At 38.5% G+C, this 12,220-nt stretch overlaps 1 long non-coding RNA gene across 1 annotated transcript; it reads right to left on the bottom strand.

The window, feature by feature from the left end:
* Window positions 1-564: 564 nt before the first annotated feature.
* LOC121887130 lies at window positions 565-5,243 on the bottom strand. The gene is made up of 3 exons (XR_006092916.1): window positions 4,778-5,243; window positions 3,164-3,277; window positions 565-879 (listed from the first exon to the last, which is right to left on the bottom strand). It is a non-coding gene; the product is annotated as an uncharacterized LOC121887130 (long non-coding RNA).
* Between the last annotated feature and the right edge of the window lie 6,977 nt (window positions 5,244-12,220).

The raw sequence follows: 12,220 nt of genomic DNA on the forward strand, positions 1-12,220 counted from the left end.
CCTATTTAGAGTCATAGAAACAAGAAGGCGATTAATCAGATCTCTCATCACAAAGAGCTGAAATAAAACAACATGTACAGTTACTGTTGTCATGTCGGGGTTTTTCTGTTCACCTCACACTCGTCACCGCTGATGTTGACTCGCAGGAAACAGACTGAGATCTGTTTGGGTTTCTCATCCAATCCTGACAGAGAGCTGTCGATGCAGTCTGTGACCTCCGAAGTCTGCAGGTTGAATGAAGGAAAAGAGGCTTTACAGGTTGTGTAACGTCTCCGCTGACTAGTTTGTAAACTGTTCAGACACAAGCGAAGAGCACGTGTGTGTGTGTGTGTGTGTGTGTGTGTGTGTGTGTGTGTGTGTGTGTGTGTGCGCGCACCAACATGAACACAAAGATCTCAGAAGATGTAGCTTTAGATTCAGAAATGGAGGTCTTAACCCTAAATATATATAGAAATGTCATTCTCTTAAAACATATAAACACACAGAGCCTGAGAGGAACTTGGGACAACTTGGATTTAAGAAGGTTTTATTCTGAAGGTATGTGGATATACTTCAGGTCTTCTGGTTTTGGGAGGCCTTGAACATATTCTACAGGATAAAACTGCCTTTTTTTCCCATAAAAACGTCATAAAAAGCTGTTGACTCAACACACATCAGCACATCAGGAAGAAACAGACGTTACAGGGAAAAGTCTTTGTCGCTTCCTTCAAACTGACTGAATGTGTTTGACGTCCTCTACAAGACGAGAACAAGCAAAACAGATAAATGGAGAGCATCAATGAAGGTCAGACTGTGTATAAATGTATATTCATTCATTCAACTTCTGTTTATTCAGGCTGGTCCACTGAGAGCAGAGTCTCTGTCTTCTGTGTGGGCGTCCTGTTAACACGAGACGATGAAGACAAAACGTGTCAGAAAAGCAAAAAAACATTTAGACAAACTCGTAAAATGCAAATAAGAGAAAATATATGTTTACATTCACGTTACAGCGTCCTCTAGTGGCCAGAGGATGACGTTATTATAGAGCAAGAAACCAGTAGTCAAACCAGTTACAGAAGCCTTTTTAATGAACTCATTCATCCTGTTCCAGTTACAGTAACATATAACAGTGTATGTTGGAGCGACGGCCACTTCAGGCCTCGTTCATCTGTGTGATTTTTGGTTGTCTGAGATGAAAGTTGAGAATCAGAAGAGAAATGTGATGAAATCTTTGTTCGTGTCTTAAATCTCACTGTGAGACCGATTTGGAGCTTCGGACACTAATGACAACAGGACGCTGAACTCTGACATGAGACTGCTGCTACGACCCTCAACACAGAATACAGCGGCTGGTTTGACATTTCATCAGTGCAGGAGACAGCAGGCACTGATGCAAGCAAAGAAAAACTGAACTGAACTGAACTGATCAACGCAGAACAAACACAGCAGACTGAACAAAGGATCCAACAAGACTGAACTGAGAACCAGGACTTCAATACAAACTGAACCAATGAAACAACAACAAGGACCAGGCGGCAGGCTGGGAGCTGTTTGGCTGGAGGAGACACGGGGAGCACAGGAGGGAATCAGAGCAAACAGAAAACCAGAAAATATAACCTTTAAACATGCACAAACCATCCCAGAACTCACATGAACAAATCAAACTTCTTTATATATCACTGTTGATAAAGACGTGAGCGGCTGCATATTAAAGCTGCATGTAAACTAAAAAAAACGAGAAAAACGAGAGTCGATGCAGTGATCCTTTAATATAATCTGCAACCTCTCTTATCTGTCCCACTCAGACCAGTCTGACACCTGAAGGCATCTGGTGGAGGGACAGTCAGACTGGGAAAATATTCTCCTTATTACGTCCATGAAACACGATGGAGGTGAAATGAAAAAGAAGTTTGTGTGACGAGTCTCTGCTTTCATTTATGTTTTTCTATCTCCGTCGTAGCTCGTTGACTCACAAAGATTATGACCAATATTTTATTACAGCGTCTCTGCAGTAAATAATTACCATTTTACATTTACATTTCATCATTTGGCAAAGCAACTTAATTAAAAAAACTACTGACGATCCATCTTTTTAAATTGGCTTTTGTGTCGTCTTGAGTCGTCTGATTGGTGCGTTTGATGTCATGTGTTCATTTGAACTCTATGTTTGTTTTTATGGTCTTATTTTCAACTCTTATTCCTGTGAAGCACTTTGTGAATTTCATTTCTGTGAAAGGTGCTATACTAAATAAACTTATTATTATTATTATTAATTACTTTTATTCAGCAGGATTGCTTTACTGTTTTTGTCTTTTTGTTATTTCACATGTGGTTTGTTGCGAGTTCTTTCTTCTTGTAATTAATTTTACTCCCAAGAAAATCTGTATTTTCTGCATCCTGGAAGAGACTGATGTGGTATTTAAAGCACATAAACTATTAATTTGAAGGAAAGATTCATAATCTAAGGACAGAAAAACTTGTCGTCATTCAGCGAATTGTGATTATAACAAATTCGGATGTTTTTTTGCGCATCTGTGACTCTGAAACAAAAAGAAATATCATCAGAAATATCCGATAGTAAAAACAATATCACTGAAAACGTACAGTCTGACTGATGCAGGGTTGTGTTTAGGTGTTTGTGTGTGTGTGTGTGTGTGTGTGTCATTAGTGTTTCCAAGTGCAGCAGATATTTATAGCTGCACTTGCTAGCGAGAAGGGAACTCAATATTCGAAGCCCCGGGCAGGAAGAATATTGGCTCGGCCCTTCCACCTCCAGCCCTCGCACACACACTATAAATACTACCATTCACATCACACACACGCATTCACACACACACACACCGGCGCTTAATACACGATTCCCTCGATGATGATGATGTCTTCACCTGCAGCTAAACAGTAGAATAATCTTATTATTACAGACGTTTATTCTGTTACTTTTGAGGACAAACAGTCAGGAGAAGAACAAAGAGGTTTAAAGTCCCGCATGTAATGGAAACACAGCGGGAGAGTTGTTTTCTGTATCGATCTATGACATAACATGTGATAGTCCAATAATAACACCAGCATCTGGTACAGTACCACTGCTGAGGACAAACTCAAACACTCACTAATTGGTTTTTTCTTTTCTTTTTAAATATTTTTGACGTCTCTCAGCTTCATATAAAACATAAAAAGTGACCACCTGCATCCCGACAATCTGCTGACTGATACGCCGGCAGCAAACACGGAGGTTCAGGTAGATGATCGGTGCTGATTTAACAGGAAGTTGCAGTTTTTAGTGTTGCTAAACAAATATCTGTGGGCGAAAAAAACATATTTCAACTTAAGATCCAGACGTCCAATGACTAAAATCCTTCATCCAGTTAAAAGATATAGTTAAAAAAAAAAAGTCTAAAAATTTTATTGTAAAGCTTAAAACTGGATAAAAAGTACATTTATGACAACGCTGACGCAGAGGGGATACAACAGGACCGTTACCTTGATTAAAACATGGATGTATAAAGAGACCTGGATACAGGAAGTGCGCCAGGCTTTGAAGCTAATTTGACATAGCGTTCAAACCGTGTAATTACAACGTCACGTGATGCACACTGACCCAAAAAGACTTTTCCCCACAGACTTACATTGTGAAAGAAACGTCTGTAAATCAGCGGATACGTTTTTCTGCCCGTGAAATGACTCGTCTCGCTATCAGAATTAAATCCGTTCAGTCTGATCACATTTCAGAAGCCTCGAAGAGCCGCATGATTGAATTGTTTTATCACCATTGAAGTTAGCCGGAGGGTTAAACCGGAAGCAGCCGACTCGGCCGGCGAAAGTCACTAGTGCGCTCGCTCTATGGGCCGCACAATGTGGAAGATCCGGGTACTTTCATACCGGGAAGTTGATTTTTTTATTTTTGCTTCATGCGCCACTGAGCAACTTTCATAAGAATGAACGAGGCCCCGCCTCCGACGCCGTATCCAGTTCTCTTTATACATCCATGGAGTAAAATCACAGATTTCTCTGGGTTTGAACATTGATGTCAGTACACGACTCAACGAAATACATAACAGGTCCAGTCGTTTTTAGACATAAAGTTACATATCGTCACCTTCCTAAAATAATGGCCTATGTCAAGAGTGTGACTAAATCATCATATCGCGTAGTTATTCAGTCTGTTTAGTCAGTAAAACAGCTAAGTCCATGGAGCTAGCATTTAGCAAAGACTGAAAGGCTTTCTGTTAACTCTTTTCTGCCTTTTAAACAATATTTCATTTACAGTTTTTGTCTCATTTTCTCCACATTACATGATCTAATTAAGAAAGATTTGAATACCGTATTATAATCTAACAGCTAGAAATTATGTGTACAACTAAAAAATTACAAATAAGGATCCTCTTTGCTTCTGTGTTTTTATTTAATGAGAATCTCACTTGAACATTATATTAGTAATCATAACATCATTTGACTGGTATTATAGTAGCCTGTTGTGCATGTGGCAGCTAGGGGTTCATGCACACCATGATGATTATTTTGTGTTTTCTGAGAAACCTGAATTTATTTTAGGAAGGTGATGATTTTATACCTTTAAATCAGTTTTTGCTGTACTTTTCTTTTAAAGGTTACAAGCTGAATCAAAAATCAGATAATGAAGTTATACCAGTCTGATTTTATAACCACATTTTGAATATTACACATTCTAGTTTTGGTGTTTTTATAATTAAAATTGTTTAAAGCAGAAAACAAACTTCTCCGTCATCTTATCTTCCACCATCAGATGGGAAAGATGTTGATTACTCTTCAGTCCTTGTACCTTTGAGCTGCTGCTGAGAGGAAAAACACTTCTTGTTAGTTTGGACTTCAGGCTCCATTGTGGCCTTGAAGACAATTCAGACGCAGGAATGTAGACCTTCTGAGAATAACTCCATCCACCGAGAAACACTTCCTGTCTCTGGGAATAAAAATATACTGTAAAGACTCTTCTGAAAGGCTGTCGACACACCGACTGAAGGCTGAAACTGAGGAGAGACAAAGAAAAGGAGAAAAGTCCAGACAGACTGAAACTCTGTCCTCTTCTTCTGTGGTGTTTAGCCCTGCTAGCTGGCAATGATGGTGATGTTTACAGTCCACCACTTTGGTCCAGACTGAAATATCTCTATATATTCATCATGAGTTTTATTTTGTCCAATATTTTAATATATGACTAAATACCTCCAACTGAAAACATTCCCATCAGCCTCAGCTGTACTTTTTAGCAAATGTTGGCATGCTAACACACGAAACCAAACAATGAACATGGTAAACATCATACCTGCTAAACATCAACATATTAGCATGTTAGCATGCTAACACACTAAACCAAACAATAAACATGGTAAACATTATACCTGCTAAACATCAACATGTTAGCATGTTAGCGTGCTAACAGCCTCAGACCTTACATTGTTCAGCTAATGTGGCTAAAAGCAAAAGAAACTCAATCACAGACGAGTTACAGCAGATTTATTCAGAAACACTCGGAGCAGGTGTGTGAGGTGAGAACAACATCAAGTAAATGTCAGCAAAAGGTTTTCTGCTTTCAAATATAATATTTATAAGCAGAATATAAACACTATTATTACCACATTAATAAATGGTTTATAACACACTGTAATGTAGTTATAAGCAGATAAAAGTACAATTTAAAGTGTTTATTTGTCAACAGTTATGATGTAACTGATTAATATCACAGTATGAGACTGTTTATACACAAATAATCTGTTTGTAAATGTGTTCAAAACTTATAAAGACATGTTGAATAGTAAAATATTATTTCCAACTAGTTACATAAAAATTCTTCACTCAAGGTCGACTTACTTGATTTCTACAGGACCCTTCAGCCTCATCTCTTGGCTTCATATTGTCAAGCATTTGAGTTTTGGTTTCACAAAACTTAAAAATGTTCTTATATCAACTTATAACTTTATTATAGACAGCGATGGAAAAAATATTCAGATCCTTTACTTCAAATACCAATAAATACCAATAACACAGTTTAAAAATACTCCATTACTAGTAAAAGTCCTGCATTTAAAATCCTACTTAAGTAAAAGTACAGAAGTATTAGCAGGTACATTTACTGTTAAATATGTTTAATAAAGTACATTATTAATACTGATGAATCAGTGCATAAGCAGCATTTTATTGTTATTATTTGATCTTCAGGACTTTAGAAGAGTCTGAGATGATTATTTGTGTAGAAAAGAAGGACGTCTCACAGACGTCTGGAACAAGGAGACACAACTGATTTCATGTGAAGTTTGGTTTCATCTTAAATAAAACAGCGTCATTTAGAAGTTTGTCTTATTTCACGTAAGATTTTAAACTGAAAAGTAACTAAAGCTGTTAAATAAATGTAGTGGAGTGTAAGTATAAAGTAGCATCACATGGAAATACTCAAGTAAAGTATAAGTACCTCAAAACTGTACGTATACAGTAAATGTACTTCATTACTTCCCACCTCTGATTATTGAGTGATGTATAAACTATTTATTAATTGTTTATATGCGGCTTATAAATGCTAAATAAAGTGCTACCTTTTTTTGGAAAAATTGAAGTATTGCAGATGTTTTATTTAAGAAACATTTCCACAAACTTCATCCTGACAAACATTATTTGGTTTCTATTGAAACTTTGGGATCTTCAGCAGAAGTTTAAATAAAGTTCTGTAGGTTTGAATGAAAGGTTACTAAAGGTTAAACTAAACGTTTTAATGACTGTAATTCTTTGTTAGAGTACTGGGAACATTTTTCTCTGCACAGATACATTTCTGTACACATTTAATTTATTATGTTTCCATGGTAACGCTGATGACAGTGACGGTAGGAGGACTCTGCTGCTCGTTGCGGGTTTCTACATCTCCGTCTCGATGGACGGGTTCGGCCTCCGGTCCGTCGCCTCTCCCTCCCGCTCTCCCTCCACCTCTGAGGTCTCCTGAGGTGGAGGCGGCCCCGGGGCGCTGCCGCTGCTGCCACTGCTGCCGCCACCGCTGCCGCCGCTCGTCACAGGGAGGCTCCATGAGGTCGTCTGGGTCATGTGACTGTCACGGGTCACAACAAAAACAAGTTATTGATCAGCGAACTGACTGAATGTTTCTGTTCTCTCAGAGTGTGTAGATGTGGTGTGACTGTGGTGTGTTTCAGTCTTCAGTCAGCTGACTGCTCTCATGCTTCTACTTCACCAGCATGAGAAAGAAGTACAGGGAGGTTCTTAGTTTTACAAATGTCTCAGTTTAGTATTTCACTGCCCTGAAAACGACATCTGAAGTTTTCCAGTTGACCCGAGGATGAAAATATGAGTAATGTGTCAAAGAAAACACAGGAAACAACAAAAAATCTGACTGTTATTTACATTAGTTTTTAATTTAAGGTTATGTTGTTAATTCCAGGATGTAAATCAAGTCATATGAAGGTATAAATCACTGAAACAGACTTCAGTACATCTGCAGGAACAACGACTGAGAACTGTTCTCCCGTGACACACGCAGTGATTTATATTCTAATGCAGCAAAGGGATTTAAAAAGAAACTGAGGGAAAGGATCACCTTTTCTAGGAAGGTGCTGGTTTTGCAGGCAGACATAAAAAAAAAGTGGAAAAGCCGCACAATCGTAACTGATTACAGATTAACATGACAGATGACAGATGAAGATTAATGTTTCTGCAAACTGTTTCAGGATAAAACAACATTAAATCCTCATCTGTTAAGATAAATGAATCAGTGATGAGTGAGTAGAGGGAACTCCTCATTATCATTTCTACATCATTATTAAAGTTCAGTCCACATTTGTTTTAATCTTTTAATAATGTTGTGAAAGTTCATCAAAGCCGTCAAACCGAAACCTTCAGATTCATCATTCAGTCAGTTGTTCATCATTTCATTAAAGTCACGTTCAGACTGACATCAGCTCTGCATGAAGAAACGCAGCTGTGTCATTCACTGTTGCTGCAACACAACGTCATCCATGCAGGCGTAAACTCCTGGTGGATACGTGTGTAACATGAACACCAAGTTTCTGCTGTTTACCTCACGATTGTCGCGACAAAAGATAAAATAGTTGCTTGTTGTGCTACATATCACGACCTCTAAACATTGTTAATTCCTTCAGCGCGTCCTGATACGGTTTATATATATTGTGCTCACATTCCTGAATAAAGTTAAACAGCCTCAAACAGAAAACTGTTGGTGAAGTTGCACAACAAGGAGGGAGAAGTTTGTTTGTTTTGGGTTTATCTACATTTTAATATTTTAATTTCTAATAAGGAGCAAATAATAAAGTTTTACACTAACAGGTTAAACTGGTCGTGATCATGTGTTTGTTCAGCCTGGTCGCCAGAATAAAACGTTCTGCAAACCACAGAAACATTGAATATCTACGTTTCAACATGTGAAATACGTAGCATATTAACATTTCAACAAAACGTATCATATCAACATTTCTAAAGTGACGTAGTTCACATGTGATCTATATGAGTTGATCTTACCTATATTGGAGGAGGAGGCGAGAAAACCGGCTTTTTTTTAGTGAGATATCTTTCCCCTAAACCTAACCAAGTGGTCTTTGTGCCTAAACCTAACCAGACCTGAACCACAGCGGTATCACACCATAAAACATCATTTTCAACGGGTAGAAATGTTGATATGCTACGTAGTACACGTGTTGAAACGTAGATATTCAACGTTTTCTTCTGGCGACTGGGATGGTTTGTTATAAAACGTGTGATTCCTCTTACTTAATGTAGTATTTGACTCCGTCTGCAGTGTAAGCCTCCTCCCAGCCGTAAGGAAGACCTGCAGGGGAAAAAAAGAAAACCCATCAAACCTTTAAGAAGATCTCATGTTTAACGTGGAACCAGCTTGGATCACATGTATCTTTACTGGGGAGACAAACAGACATAATCAGGCCAGCAGATCACCAAACACTCTTTCAACAAATATCTCGTTTCCATCCAGCCTGTTTTTATTCTCCTCTGTCTCTCTCAGAGCGACTTTACTGTACTTTTCCACAGATCTCTCCACTTACTGTACGAACAAGCGAGCGGAACAAAAGAGGCAAAAGTTTCACACGCTGCCCTGCGGACTTCAGCTCGTTAACTGACACCAAACATTTCACACGTCTGGAGAAAAGAAGGATTGTGGTGAACGCTGTATCAGTGACCGGGGGCCTCATGACATGACATGCTATGATATGAGCTCTGGATCCAACAAATCCTCTAGATCTCTAATAACCTGAGCGAAAGTACTGTAATAAGATGATAGATGTTGTTAAAACGTATTAAATGAGCTTCTAATTGTCGCTCTCAGCATCCATGACCCGGATCCCGTCTGTCCACAGGAAGCTGCTCATCACAATAATCTTCATGTATGTACACGAGCACGACAATGGAACAAAGACACAGGATCCGAGGCGGGAAGCCGCTTTGTGTCGGCGTGAATACAAAACCGTGAAGCTCAGACCGGGTTTCACCCTGTCAGTCTGAGTGTTGACATGAGGGGACGAAGGGACAAGAGGACGGTGTCAGGTGGAGAAAACACGTCTGTCAAAAGACGAAGACACGATGACCTGTTGAGTAACGATCAGGTCACCGACAGGAATCCGAAGGTTCCTGGAAAACCTGAATATCTGGGACGCAGCTTTCCAGTCATGGAAGTAAGAAACAAGACAAGAGAAGACGAGAGGAGAAAACATGACAAGACAAGATCTTCACACATAAATAATTTTACATTTTAAAAATGTAATGAGGAGGTCATTGAGGAGGTATTGCTCATGAATCTCCAGGAGATGAACCAAACCATAACTAGAAACTGAAACCAAGTCTTTACCTTAAAATGAAATGATTGATATTTATATTGTGTTGACAACATGAGGAAGACAAACACATTAAACTATCAAAGACTAATTAAGCTCATTAAAACAGTTCTCAGATCACTACACTGTCTGCTAAATCTCTGAATGGTTCATCTCAGATCTTCCTCTCTGGTTCTGGTTCTGGTTCTGGTCTTCATGTGGTTCCTGCTCACATTTGGAACAAACTACAGTCTTGAACGTTGTTGACTTGCTGTTCTGTCATAAAGGTCTTTTGATTCTCACTCTATCAGCTCATTTTCTTGTTTTCTTGTGTTCACCTGCAACCTTTGACATCTCTGATAGAGTTTTGCTTTGTTTTCAGCTGTATTATAATCTTCTTCACAAGCATCGTCAGTCTCAACTGTCAGTCATCTCTGATCCATGTGTGAACTCTGTAACATTAAAACACAGCTGCCAAGTGTCCAATTACTTTTGGCCCCTAAACTTTGTTCACTATGTATTAAAAGTCCTGCTGTTTGTCTCTCATACAGTTCTTTCTTTATTGATGTAAACTTACTCAAATGAAAGCTGAGACTCGGTGCTTTAATGTTTTATCTGTTACTTTATTTCAAACTGAACGTACTGAAGCACAAAGCCTGAAGAACAAAAACAAACGACCTCGTCTCCTAGAAATTATGTTCATAAACATCTTAACTGGAAACGCAGATACATTCTGCTGGAAATGTAACGCTGCTGAACGGTGTCAACATAATGAGAAAATGTTGTTCATTAATGTATTTAAGTTGCAAAATGCTCAGAGACATCATACCTACCAACAAAATATCCAATAATCCAGTAAAATCTCTGCTAGTAGAAACTGAACCAGCAGCTCTGGGTTCAGGTCAGAGAAAGGTCATCGTCTCTGTTTAATACAGAAAACAGTCTGCAGTGATTGAAGCTCAACAAGCATCTTTCACCAACCTGAACCGAACCTGAACACACACACAGGACTCATGTGAACCCTCGTAGCCCCCCATACACCCTGACCTCTGACCTCTGACCTCCGACCACAGAGACATTTATAAATGTAGTGATGTCATGATTTAGTTTATTAATATAATTTCTAGGAGACAGAGTTGAAAAAATGTGTAACTGTCCAAATATTTACTGTCTGGACGGTACATGAAGATCTCATATAGACCCAGTTAAACCAGTTTAAACCAGTTTAAATCTAAACTGTTTGTCATGACTTTTAATTACATCTTTATCTAATTTTATGTATTTTACTGTTGTTTTACTTGTTTCTTTCGTATCATGTGAAACACTTTGGATTTCTGGTGTATTAAATGTGTTTTTTTAAATAAACTCGTCTCAACACGTAAACCCACGTGCACGCACACACTCTAGCACACACTCTAGATTAACATCACACACACACACACACACACACACACACTTTTACTTGGGTCACTTTAGAGATGTTGCACAAACTCACATTTAACCTGACTGTAACTTTCACCTCTGACCCAAAGATCAGCTTCTTCCCAACTGGGGTCACGGCTTTTGTCCCCAGTTGCACAAGCTGTCCTCAGTTAACTGGTCTCGAATCTGAAACATGTCCCTATAAGTAGGATAAGTTGGAAACATATTTTGCAAGACTGAGTTCCCTTTTTCGAAACTCTTCACACAGTCAGCACTTTCCATCGCTTTGACACAAAACTCATCTTTCAAAACTCATGAACTCTCCATCACCTCCAAACCTCCACATGTTCACAGACTACTGTGTTAAATTTATGTTAAAAAACCAAAACATAACACCAAATTACTGTAAATTAATTTTACTAATGGAAGAGAACACAGATATATCATTAGATATAGATATTATTAGGTAGAGAGGAACGTCTGTTGAGTCTGTTCTCTTCAATCTGCTTACAAATAACACAAATTTATACTTACAAATTGCATGCAGGCGATACAAAATATGACTGTCTTGTGATTGTGAAGTGATTTTTGGCTTATTAGGAGGAGGCGTGTTGGTTGGATGGCTAAATAATTAGCAAAACGTTGCAGAATCAGCAGGAGAGCACTGTTCAAGACCACCAACCAGACATCCTTAGTGTCACGTCATTTTAACCACATTTAACTGTTTTAACCCAAACCATGATCCATAACCGAGTGGTTTATGAGCCTAAACCCAACCAACGGCATTAAATGAGACGTGAAAATGTTAAAAATGTGGCGTTAAATTGGTGTTTGAAAGTGTTATTTGTATTTGATTGTGAGACCGGGTTTGGAGTTCAAATGTAAAGTTATAACAAGATACTTTTGGATCCTGCAAAAAAACAACAAAGTGTATCCTGGAGAAAAATATGAACCACAAACTGGAAACAACACCCATATTTCTTGGTCATGACCAAAGTTAAGAAATTTCT

The sequence above is a fragment of the Thunnus maccoyii genome, chromosome 20, assembly GCF_910596095.1.
Source record: "Thunnus maccoyii chromosome 20, fThuMac1.1, whole genome shotgun sequence".
In the NCBI taxonomy this organism is placed as follows: Eukaryota; Metazoa; Chordata; class Actinopteri; order Scombriformes; family Scombridae; genus Thunnus; species Thunnus maccoyii.